The following is an 11,380-nucleotide window of genomic DNA, read 5'->3' on the forward strand; positions in this document are numbered from 1 at the left end:
CAGCTAGACTCAGCTGCTCAAGGCCTCATCCAACCTGGCCTTGAACATCCTCAGGGAGGAGGCCCCCACAACCTCCCTGAGCCTCAGAGTCTCACCACCCTCATACTGAAGACCTCCTTCCCAAGATCCAGTCTAAATCCTCTCTCCCTCAGCTTAAAACCTGGGGCTGAGCAGCTCCAGCTCCCTCTGCCTATCCACATATCCGAGGTGTTCCAGCCCTTGGATCATCTTTGTGGCCCTTCTCTGGACTCACCCCAACATCTCTGTGTCCTCCTTGTGCTGGGGACACCAGAACTGGATGCAGTGTTTGAGGTGGGGTCTCACAAGAGCAGAATAAAGAGGCTGAATCACCTTGTCATGGGTTTTATTTCTTGAGATAGTAAGAATTGAGGGTAAAACAGTTGAAGATGCTCTGTCAGAGTGCACAAGTTGAAGCATTCTGAGCTTAGACCATAATGATGAGAAATAGACTCCCTGTGCCTGGTAGTCTAATGATCTTGGGTTGAAAGGAGCTTTGATCCAAGCATAGTTTTTTTTTTCATATGCTTTCCATGGATGTTGGACTTTTTTGGTGGTTTTGTGTTGATTTTTTTGTGTTTTCTCTGTCCCATGGAGGCATGAAAGCAAGGTTAGAGAGCAGCAGGGTCTCCATGTGATTCTTTCCCCCCCACCCCCCTCCTCTCTTACCCTATTGTCAGAACAGGGAAGGCTTTCACCTGAGTCGTCTCTATGTTAGTCAGAGGGATGTGAGGCTCAGTTTGAACTGACCTGGCTAAAAATGCAGAGGAGGATCTCTCAGCCCACTTGACCTGCTTGCTCCTCGGGCACCGAAGGTGGCCAGGCTCTGCAGGGACAGCTCAGCCCAGCAGTCTGTGCTCCAGGCTTTGCAGACAGTTCTGCTGTCTGTATCTCCTGCTGGTTCCCACTGGATGTCGCTGGAACATTGTTTACCATTGTCCCTCAGAACAAAGGAACTGCAAACGCTGACGTTTCCTGCAATGAATGTTTCACGTTTTCAGGGATTTTTAATCAATGTTACCTATGAAACCAAATCTCTAAATTGCTGCTAATCCCCTGTGTGTAATAGGGATTTGCTAAACGCTGCTTGTGCCCCGAGGAGCCATCAGCAGAGTCTTGATTTTACAAAGGGAAAAAAAAGTATGAATCAGCTGAGAGGAATTTGGAGGCAGGCTCCTGGAATGGGTTCTCTGTGCCCCAGCTTTTCTTTGTCGTACCCTGATGGACGTGTCCTAAGTGCAGAAAGATCCCTGAAGCCATTCTGTCTTTATCAGCAGGAAATGTAAATGCTGCCCTTGCCAATCATTTTGTTGCATGCATGTTTTCTAGGTGCTGCAAAGAAGCTGAACAGTTTGGGGCTCTGCAAAGGCCATCTTATAGAAATTGCTTCAGACCCAGAGAGGCAAGAAGTGGCTCTTCCCCCCTCCCTTCTGCCCTAGTGATGATCTGGGTAAGGGGGATTGGTGATCTGGGTGAGGGGATTGAGTCAGTCATCAGCACATTTGCAGATGACACCAAGTTGGGAGCAGATGTTGATCTGTTAGAGGGCAGAAGGGCTCTGCAGAGGGACCTCAACCGACTGGACAGAAGCACAGCATCCAACAGGATGGCATTCAACAAGTCCAAGTGCCAGGTGCTGCACTTCGGCCACAACAACCCCAGGTAGAGCTACAGGCTGGGGTCAGAGTGGTTGAGAGAAAGGGACCTGGGGGTGCTGATTGACAGCCACCTAAACATGAGCCAGCAGTGTGCCCAGGTGGCCAAGAAGGCCAATGGCATCCTGGCCTGCATTAGGAACAGTGTGGCCATCAGGAGCAGGGAAGTCATTGTGCCCCTGTACTCTGCACTGGTTAGGACACACCTTGAGTCCTGTGTCCAGTTCTGGACCCCTCAGTTTAGGAAGGACATTGAGAGACTTGAAGGTGTCCAGAGAAGGGCAACAAAGCTGGGGAGAGGCCTTGAGCACAGCCCTGTGAGGAGAGGCTGAGGGAGCTGGGGTTGCTTAGCCTGGAGAAGAGGAGGCTCAGGGGAGACCTCATTGCTGTCTCCAGTTCCCTGAAGGGAGGTTGTAGCCAGGTGGAGGTTGGGCTCTTCTCTCAGGCAACCAGCACCAGAACAAGAGGACACAGTCTCAAGCTGTGCCAGGGGAAGTTTAGGCTGGAGGTGAGGAGAAAGTTCTTCCCAGAGAGAGTTGTTAGCCATTGGAATGTGCTTCCCAGGGAGGTGATGGAGTCCCCATCCCTGGAGGTGTTGAAGAGGGGATTGGATGTGGCACTTGCTGCCATGGTTTAGTAGTCATGAGGTCTGTGGTGCCAGGTTGGACTTGATGATCTTTGAGGTCTCTTCCAACCTTGGTGACACTGTGATAGTGCAGGCAGCAGCTCCTGCCCACTCAGCTCTTGGGGAACCTGCTCAGATACCCTTCCTGTCCTCAAGGCAGACCCCGCCTCACGCATCAAGCGCCTTCTGCACTCGGTGCTGGAGCAGAAGCAGATGCCAGGCTAACAGGATCTAATTACCAGCAATAAGAAAAGTTTGGCAACTAGTCACAGAATCAGCAATGAGAGAAAAAAACAACAACCACCAACCACCAAAAACCAAACCACCAACAAAGCTTCCCCTCAACCCATCTATCAAAGTGCGTGCAGTTGCTGTTAATGATAGGCTGAATAATAATTAGTATTAACTAAAAGGATCTCTTTTATATTCCCCCAGTGATATTTAAAGCCAAGAAAGAGACTCCTGACTTCTTGGGTGCTATCCAGTTTCAATAGAGCACATGGGGGGGGGGGTGGGGTGGGGTTATGTTTTAGTCTTTCTATGTGAAGTGCCCTTGTGAAATGTAGCAGCTTTTGGTAAATTAGGTGCCATTTACTGTAAGTTGTTTTTTTTTAGCTGTGAGTGCACTGCCAGAGCAGTGCTTGGTCTCCCTGGAAAAATGTGTGGGAAGAGTTGGGGATTTCCATTTCAGATGTAGGCACTTCCTTCAAATCTGTTCCCACAGACAGCTGATGGATCCACAAACCCTGCTGGAATGTTGCTCAGCTATGCATAGGTGGAAAAAATACCTCCTCGGAATCCTGCTCTCTCCACAAGAGTTTCTGTTAGAGAAACACAGTTGTTTGGTACAAAATTTGCAGCAGAGGTTTAAACTGCTTGCAAGCCTTGTGTGGGGAATTGGGATTTGGGGCAGGGTCAGTCTGAGCAGTCTCCCTTGACAGGTGCTGTGTAGGTCTTTTGCTGCTGCCTTTTCCTGATGCCATTACCGGATACATCAGGTAGAGTCTGCCTGGTGAATTAAGGTGATAGATCATTTGGCCTCTGACAGCCATCAGAAGCCTCATGGGGAAGGTTTTTTTTAACAGCTGACATGATGTTTTTCTGTTCTCTCATGTAGCCCCCTCCAAGCTCCCCAGTGGGGAAAAGGTGGGTGAGGAAAGCTGCATGTTGCTGAGCCCTGCAGCAGTGGCTGTGCCTCTGCCGTGGTGTGGCAGCCAGCCTGTGGCAGTGTGAATGGGAGCACAGGGCAGCACAAATTGCATCATGTTGGAAGGGACCTACAAAAACTATCTTATCATAGAATCAGTCAGGGTTGGAAGGGACCACAAGGATCATCTAGTTCCAACCCCCTTGCCATGGGCAGGGACACCCCACACTAGATCAGGCTTGTCCAATAGATCTAGATCTTGTCCAATCCCCCTGCAGTCAGCAGGGACACCTCCAACTAAATCAGGCTGCCCAGGGCTACATTAAGTCTGATCTTGAACATCTCCAAGGACAGGCTCTCAACCACAGCCCTGGGCAACCTGTTCCAGTGTTCCACAGCTCTCACTTTAAAGAACCTCCTCCTAATGTCCAACCTAAATCTACTCTGCTCCAGTTTCAGACCATTGCCTCTCATTCTATCACTCCAAGCCCTTCTAAACAGCTTCTCCTCAGCCTGCCTGTAGGTCTCTTTTGGATATTGAAATTGTAGTTATAAATTGTAGTTACAAAAGCAGCCTGGCTGGGCTTTGAAGAGGCCTCTAACAGACAGAAAATGCTAAAATTGGTCTAATGGCCTGGCTGGAGTGTCTGCTTCAGATGGGCACTCCAGGTGAAGAGCTAAACTGAAGTGAGAGAAAGTCTTACTAGTGGCTCTTAAGATGCCTGCCCTGCTCCTGCACCCGGGGAGGACGCAGCAGAGGCCACAGAACCAGCTGGAGAGAGCTCTGCTGTCAGGCTCTTCACAAGGAAAACACTCCTGCTATAAAGACTTCAGAAAAGTAATGCTTGATTGTGTTTAGTGAGTAATTTTCTTAACCTAAATAATAGGTTCATCTCAAATTGATGATGAATGCAGGAGCTCCAGTCCTGAACCACGGAGATTTGATTAACGCATTAAAGCGATGAGGTACTCAGCTGGAATGAGAATGCACAGGCACATAAACCCTCTGTGATCATCTGTGCTTGGGAGAGCCATGCTGGGTTTTTGTAAACAAGGTGCTTTTCTGTGCCCAAATGGGCCAGGGCATCTCCTGAAGGGGAGCAAAGCTGGTGAAGGGTCTGGAGAACAGGTCTGGTGAGGGGCAGCTGGGGGAACTGAAGTTGTTCAGCCTGGAGAAGAGGAGGCTGAGTAGAGACCACACTGCTGACAGGAGGTGGGAGTGAGGTAGGGGGTTGGTTTATTCTCCCTATTACCAGCTGGTAGAACAAGAAGAAATGGCCTCAAGTTGCACTATGAGAGGTTTAGGTTGGATATTAGGCAGGATTCCTTCACTGTAAGAGTGGTCAGGTGCTGGAACAGGCTGCCCAGGGAGGCGGTGGAGTACCCATCCCTGAAAGGGTTGAAAAACATGTGGGCATGGCTCACTGGGACATGGTTTAATGGCTGTGGTGGTGTTAGGTTGATGGGTGGACCAAATGATCTTAGAGGCCCTTTCCAAATGAAACAACTCTGGGGATGTTAGTGCTGGGTATTAAGTTACAGAGATGGAGGTCTCTGGTGCCTCCCTTGTTTGAAGCTGTTGGCAAACGTAAGAGACAAGAAAGCTGGCTTGATGTCTGCTGCCAATAGCATCTTATCCAAGGTTTTGCTGAAGACCACCTCTGTTATTTGCCAAATTCATCAGCCTCAAAGAGGTTCAAAATGCCTGGTGGGATGTGAAGGCATTGAAGCAAACCAGGAGGAAAGGTGTCTCTGTTGGCACCGGAGCCCACATCTGAGCCTGGGCTGGTCTGGAACAGCCGAGCTGCTTTTGATGTGTTTAAAAGCTTAGACTTGAATGTTTGCACTAAAGCCCTGGAGCCTTAAGAAAGAAGATGCAAATAACTTGACTCTTTTCCCATGGAAGCAATTAAGAAAGTCTGTTAATAAGAAATCAAGTTGTTTGTAAATTTTAATGGTTTAAAAGATGCCCTAGGGAAATCACAAACAAATAGGACACCGCTTGACGAGGACCCTGGCTAGCCAAGCAGCTCCACCTATGCTGTAGATGTGATCAATTATAAATGATCAGGAAATGACAAATTCCTTTAAGTGAATGTGTTTAGCCAGAAGGTTTTTCCAACATGATTAGAGGCTGGAAGGAAAGTGTCACTTTGTTTTGTTTCCTCGTTGAAGAAAAAGGGGAAGCTGCATCTTGCTGAGGGCTGGTTGGGAATGCCAGGAGCAGAATTGGCAGGAATTGGTGTTAATAGTGGATGTATGGCCAGGAATGGATTCAGAATGCTGGAACAGCTTTGTTTGGAAGAGACCTTTAAGATCATCCTCTAACCCTACAGTGTGCTGGCAGAGTAATGGTATGAAGTGCATTTGAGTATCAAGACCCAGCTCTGGCGTGGGTTTGATTGTTTGTTGGTGTCACCCAGAGCAGGGACAGGCAGATCTGGGGTGATCTTCAGTGGAATGATGACACAAAGACTTAACATGTGCAGGATAAGAAGAAATGGCCTTAAGTTGCACCAGGGAAGGTTTAGGTTGGACTTTAGAAGAACCTTCTTCACTGAAAGGATTAGAATTATAGAATCATAGAATCAGTCAGGGTTGAAAGGGACCACATGGATCATCTAGTTCCAACCCCCCTGCCATGGGCAGGGACACCCCACACTAGATCAGCCTGGCCAGAGCCTCATCCAGCCTGCTTTTAAACACCTCCCTGGACAACCCATTCCAGGGCTTCACCACGCTCATGGTGAAGAACTTCCTCCTCACATCCAGCCTGAATCTCCCCACCTCCGGCTTCATTCCATTCCCCCTCGTCCTTCTCAAAGACTGGAACAGGCTCCCCAGGGAGATGGTTGAATCCCTGTCCCCCGAAGGTGTTTAAAACACACAGAGATGTGGACCAAACTTGGCAGAGTTAGAGAGTGGTTGGACTCAAGGTTCTGGAAAGTCTTTTCCAACCAAAACCATGCTGTCATTCTATGGCTGTTACCTTTGAGTGTTATTTTGCCCTGTTCCCCTATGATTTGGGTCACTTTAACCCCTGCCCATGAGCGGTGCCCACAGCACAGGAGGGACCTGAGGTGCTGCCGGAGCGAGTCCGAGCTCGCTGCCCTCGAGTCAGGAGAGGCTGCAGCTCTGACCGGGCACACATGGGACTTTGAGAATGTGATGCCCAGAGGTGCTGCTCCTCCTCCCTGCTTAGTTTAGGTGGAAAAGTGAGGTCAACCTTCCTCTCACAGCTTCATAATGGGGGGGCTCAAAGGGGGTCTGGCTCCCTGTGCTGGAGACAGCTTTGTGGGGCAGCGCCCAGGCCCGACGGTGGAGTGCAGAGGCCCAGCTTGTGCTTTAGGGGGTCTAGCAATAAGACAGGGAGGACTGGCTTTAAGGGGAGGGAGAGTAGGTTTAGGCTGGATCTTAGGAAGAAGGTCTTCAGTACAAGGGTGGTAAGACTCTGGAGCAGGCTGCTGCCCAGGGAGGATGTGGATGCCTCCTGCCTGGGGGTGTTCAAGGCCAGGTTGGATGAGGTCTTGAGCAGCTGAGAGGTGTCCCTGCCCTTGGTGGGGAGGTTGGAGCAGATGACCTCCTCTGAGGTCCCTTCCAACCTAAGCCATTCTGTGATCTGCTGTGGCTTGGAAAGGGTCTTGCAGAGAAGCCCTCTTGGTTTGCAAAGCTGCCAGTATCTGCCACAGGTGAAAGGAGCGAGCTGAGGTTTTCATCCTGTTGCTGTAAGGGAGGCACGGGGGAATTCGACAGGAACAGAAGACAGAGCTTGAGGCACAGCTCTTGTACTCTGAGGCAGGTGAGAAACAGGAGAGCGACTAAATGACAACTGCTTGCTGCTGGGGGGTGCGTGTGAGGTGTATGTGGTCTCCATGGGGCTGGGTTATTGTGCTTCATAAGAAATTCATGGAGCTACATTTGCTTTCATGTAACGGGTGTCTGCACATACGTGCACATCACCAGCAGACCTCCTCAGTGCCACGACCCATGCCTTCTGACTCCCTCCCTCCCTTCCTCCTATGATTATTGCAATTTGTTTCTCCTGAAATCTCTGTAAGGCATGACAGGACACCAAAGTTCTGGTGAGTTACACAAAGGACTCCTTTGCATATTAAAGACTTTGCATTGTCACTTGACTAAATTTGGGAAAGCATCTACCACTGTGAGTGTCATTAGAGGGAGATGAATTCCAGTGCTCATTACTGGGGTGCTGTGACAAATAGGTGGAGGAAGGACTTTAAAGTGGCAGTGTGGTGGTTTGTTGTTGGGGTTGGTTTTTTCCCCCCCCCCACCAAGCCTTGTTGAGGCTCATTTTCCTTCTCTCTGTCTCTAGCAGTCTCAATCCCTTGATAACAAATGCAGCTCGCATATGAGCAACCCCCTGGACTGATTTCCTTCCTCTGGAAGAAATGATTTAAAGGAAGACGAGAAAAGACATTGAATGTGTTCATTATTGATAATCTTAAAGATTTACTGTGGGCTTTCAGCAAAGCTCTTGCCTTAAAGCAAACGGCTTTTATCTTCTTTTTTTGTTTGCTTAGTTGGCTTTTGTGGGTTTTGTGGTTTTGGGTTTTTTTTGTGTATTATTGTTGGGTGGTTTTTTTTCCCCCCTTCAGCAGCTCTTGTAGGTAGCAGCTTGAATGTTTTCTTTTTCTCAGGGAAAAAATTTGCCAGTGCCTGCTACCAGTGGGGAAGCTTAGTGAGAGGTGCACAAGAATAGATTTTGCTGGTGGAGTGGTGTGTGGGCTGCACCAGACCTGTCGTTAGGTGCCGGTGGCTGTTCAAGGCAGCTGGGGAATAGCGTGGGGCTCACCGATGCATGGAATGGTTTGGAAGGGACCTTCAGGACTGTCTAGCTCCAACCCCACTTGCCATGGGCAAGGACACCTTCCACTAGCCCAGGTTGCTCAAGGCCCTGTCCAACCTGGCCTTGAACACCTGCAGGGAAGGGGTGTTACCAGCACAGCAGCTCCCTGGGAAAGGGCTCTCGCCCTTAGGCACCAGCCTTCTTTAAAGCATTCTGAATCAGTACCTGGAAATATTTAAACACCAAAAACCACCCTAGGAAATTAATGATGGAGAAGACTGCTCAGCAGCTCAAACTGTTTCCAGCCTGTTCCTTCTGAGCCCACCTGGCAATGTCTGATCTCTGTTCTTGCTTGTGCTCCCCTGTACCCTTCCAGAGCGCTCGTCTTGGGCTTGGGGTTACAACATACATAACTGCGTTAGAGTGGAGGAAGCCAAGAGGAAAAGAAAGAGCAAGGGGAAGTTTAATTCACATGAATCCCCAACTGCTCCTTCGTGCTAGCTTAAGGAAAGATGTTGACAAGGTAATTATCACAGTGGTTTGTGTTTTGCTGCTTCCAGCTTTCTTCTTGAGGGAACAAGGAGCAGTTGGTGCCGTGCAGGAGACTGGATGGCAGATGGGACTCAGGAGCATACTGACTAAGCCAAAACACAGGGAACCAGGAGAGTGGGAATCCATACTAAAAAGCCTAAGAACAGTGAATTTCCATGTTGGGTTCTGACCTTTCTGAGTGCTCATCAAAGGGCAGAGAGAGCTGCCCTGTGCTTGGAGTCATTAGCTATTAGGGGTGTTTAAAGTGGAAGACACTGAGCCAGGAGGTGTTGGCCAGCTGTGCCCACTCACCCCTTTGCCCTTCAATCTCCAGAAGTTCCAGAATCTCTAATTAAAGGCAGAAAGAAGTTCAGGGAGGAGCAGATGGCATTAGGAATCAGGAGGTGTGAATGAGCTGCCACGGGGATGCGAACTTGTTTCACCCACGTAACCCTGGGATGGGCCCTGGGAGAGCGCCGTGCTGTCCTGAAACTGCCATCTCGTGAGGAGGTTGCTGCTGGAGCCAGACAGGGAGGTGGTGGACAGATTATCATGGGGAGAGCAGGTGGGTCACAAGCTTCAGCTCGGTTCTGTGCAAAGCATGCTCATTATTTCAGAGCAATTAGGTTTCCTATATGGATGACTATCAGGAAGCAGGGAGCACTGACCCAAAAGTCCATCAAATTGAGAGAAGCAGCAAGTGCTCAATGCACTGAAAAATCAGGATGTCCAGGAGAATCTTGCTCACCTTTTCCCTCTCTGTCTGGAGAGAAGTACCTCTGGACTCCAGAGTATTTGTGAACAAACAAAACTCTCTGGACTTTAAATCATTAACTAAAAAGGAGAGTGAAAGCAGCAGGGAAGGAACAAAGACAACCTGGTGATGGCTCAGCTAAGATGAGTTGTACAGATGGATACCATCAGATCAGGGCAGGGAAAATGTTAGCCTGATGTTAGAGCAAGGAAATTGAATCACAGCATCATTAAGGTTGGAAAAGACCTTTAAGATCATCAAATCCAATTGTCAATGTAACTTTGCTCGTGTGGGGACTCTGGGCATGTCATCTTTCCCCTGTTGATGCTCTCCTGTTGCAGTGTGCTTTCCCCAGTAATATCACAGAATCATAAAGGTTGGAAAAGATCTCCAAGGCTGTCAAGTCCAACCAATAATGACATAGGATCTTGGGAAGAATGTGCCATGAAATAGCTTTTATGGCACAGAAGTCATCACTGGCTGGTTGAACTCATGGGCGTTTAGAGGCCAGGTGACTGGAAAGGTTTGGTAGGGTTCAGAGTAAAAGAGCTGGATTCATGAAGGTGTCTAGCTATAGGATGAGGAATGATTGGAAGCTGAGGGAGAGTAGGTTTAGACTGGATCTTAGGAAGAAGTTCTTTGGCACAAGGGTGGTGAGACACAGGAATATATTGTCCAGGAAGGTTGTGGATGCCTCCTCCCTGGAGGTGTTCAAGGCCAGGTTGGCTGGGGCCTTGAGCAGCTCAACCTAGTTGAGCGATGTCCCTGCCCATGGTGGGAAGGTTGGAGCAGAAGATCTCTGAGGTCCCTTCCAACCTAAGCAATTCTGATTCTATGATTGAACACTAGTAGGAAATGCAGAGGAGCTGGTGTACTTGCTTGTCAGGTTCAGTGTGGTGTATCATTGTAAGCAAGTCCCTCTGGTTTGAGGTTTTCCTGCACGTGTAAGTGGAAAATTGCCAGGCAGGAGTAAATTTGTTGACAGGTTGGAGCAGAAGCAGACCTGAATGAACTTTGGGCTGTTTCTTTTTCCTAAGAAGCCAGCATGAGCCAGGTAACTTGGGCAGGAATTGATTGATTGTGTGCTCTCATCCTGGAGTGCCGTTGCCTTCCACATTGTGGTGTTTGCTTCTGAAGCAAGCGAGATTTCCCAGAGGTCTCTGAGCATGTGTAGCTGTATTTCATCCACATAGTTAATTCAACAAAGGAGGCTGGAACACAGAGTATCAGAAAACATTTTCTCTGTGTTCAGAAAGCAAAAACCATATGCTCAAACCCTGTCATCAGTTCAGAGGCGTTTAATAACCTCATACTTCACCAATCAGAATAATTAAACAGGCTCATTATTTTAAATATGCACTGCATCCCGATTCCATGTTTGGCTTTCTTGGTCAATTTGGTTCTTGCTAATCTGGGGGAAGGAAAGAATGTTCTCTAGTGCTTAATTTGCATTAAAAACACTATAATTTGTAAGTAAATTGGAAAGCTTTTAAGTGGAGAGGGAACATCAGTGACTTGACAGTCAAAGCTCTCCTTTGTTTTTCAAACATTATGTTCCAGAAAGATGCTCTTCCTTTCTTGGAATTACATGGGGGTAAGAATGGAGCCTTGTAATTGTTCATTAATCCATGGTTATGAGGACAGTGGTGGAAGGAAGCACCAGAAAAGAAAAACAAACCCCAAGTGGGTAGTATTGTGATCCCTTTGCTGGAAAATGGATATTTTTAGGTTATTTAAGGGGGGAAATGATCATCATCAGAGCTGTTGCTGGTCTGTGTGTGGAGGCTGGGGAGATGGGGGCTGGTGCATCCTGGCCTGCATCAAGAATAGAGTGGCCAGCAGG

Source organism: Melanerpes formicivorus, unplaced genomic scaffold (genome assembly GCF_026170545.1).
Source record: "Melanerpes formicivorus ecotype bairdi unplaced genomic scaffold, bMelFor1.0.p_v2 SCAF_46, whole genome shotgun sequence".
NCBI lineage: Eukaryota > Metazoa > Chordata > Aves > Piciformes > Picidae > Melanerpes > Melanerpes formicivorus.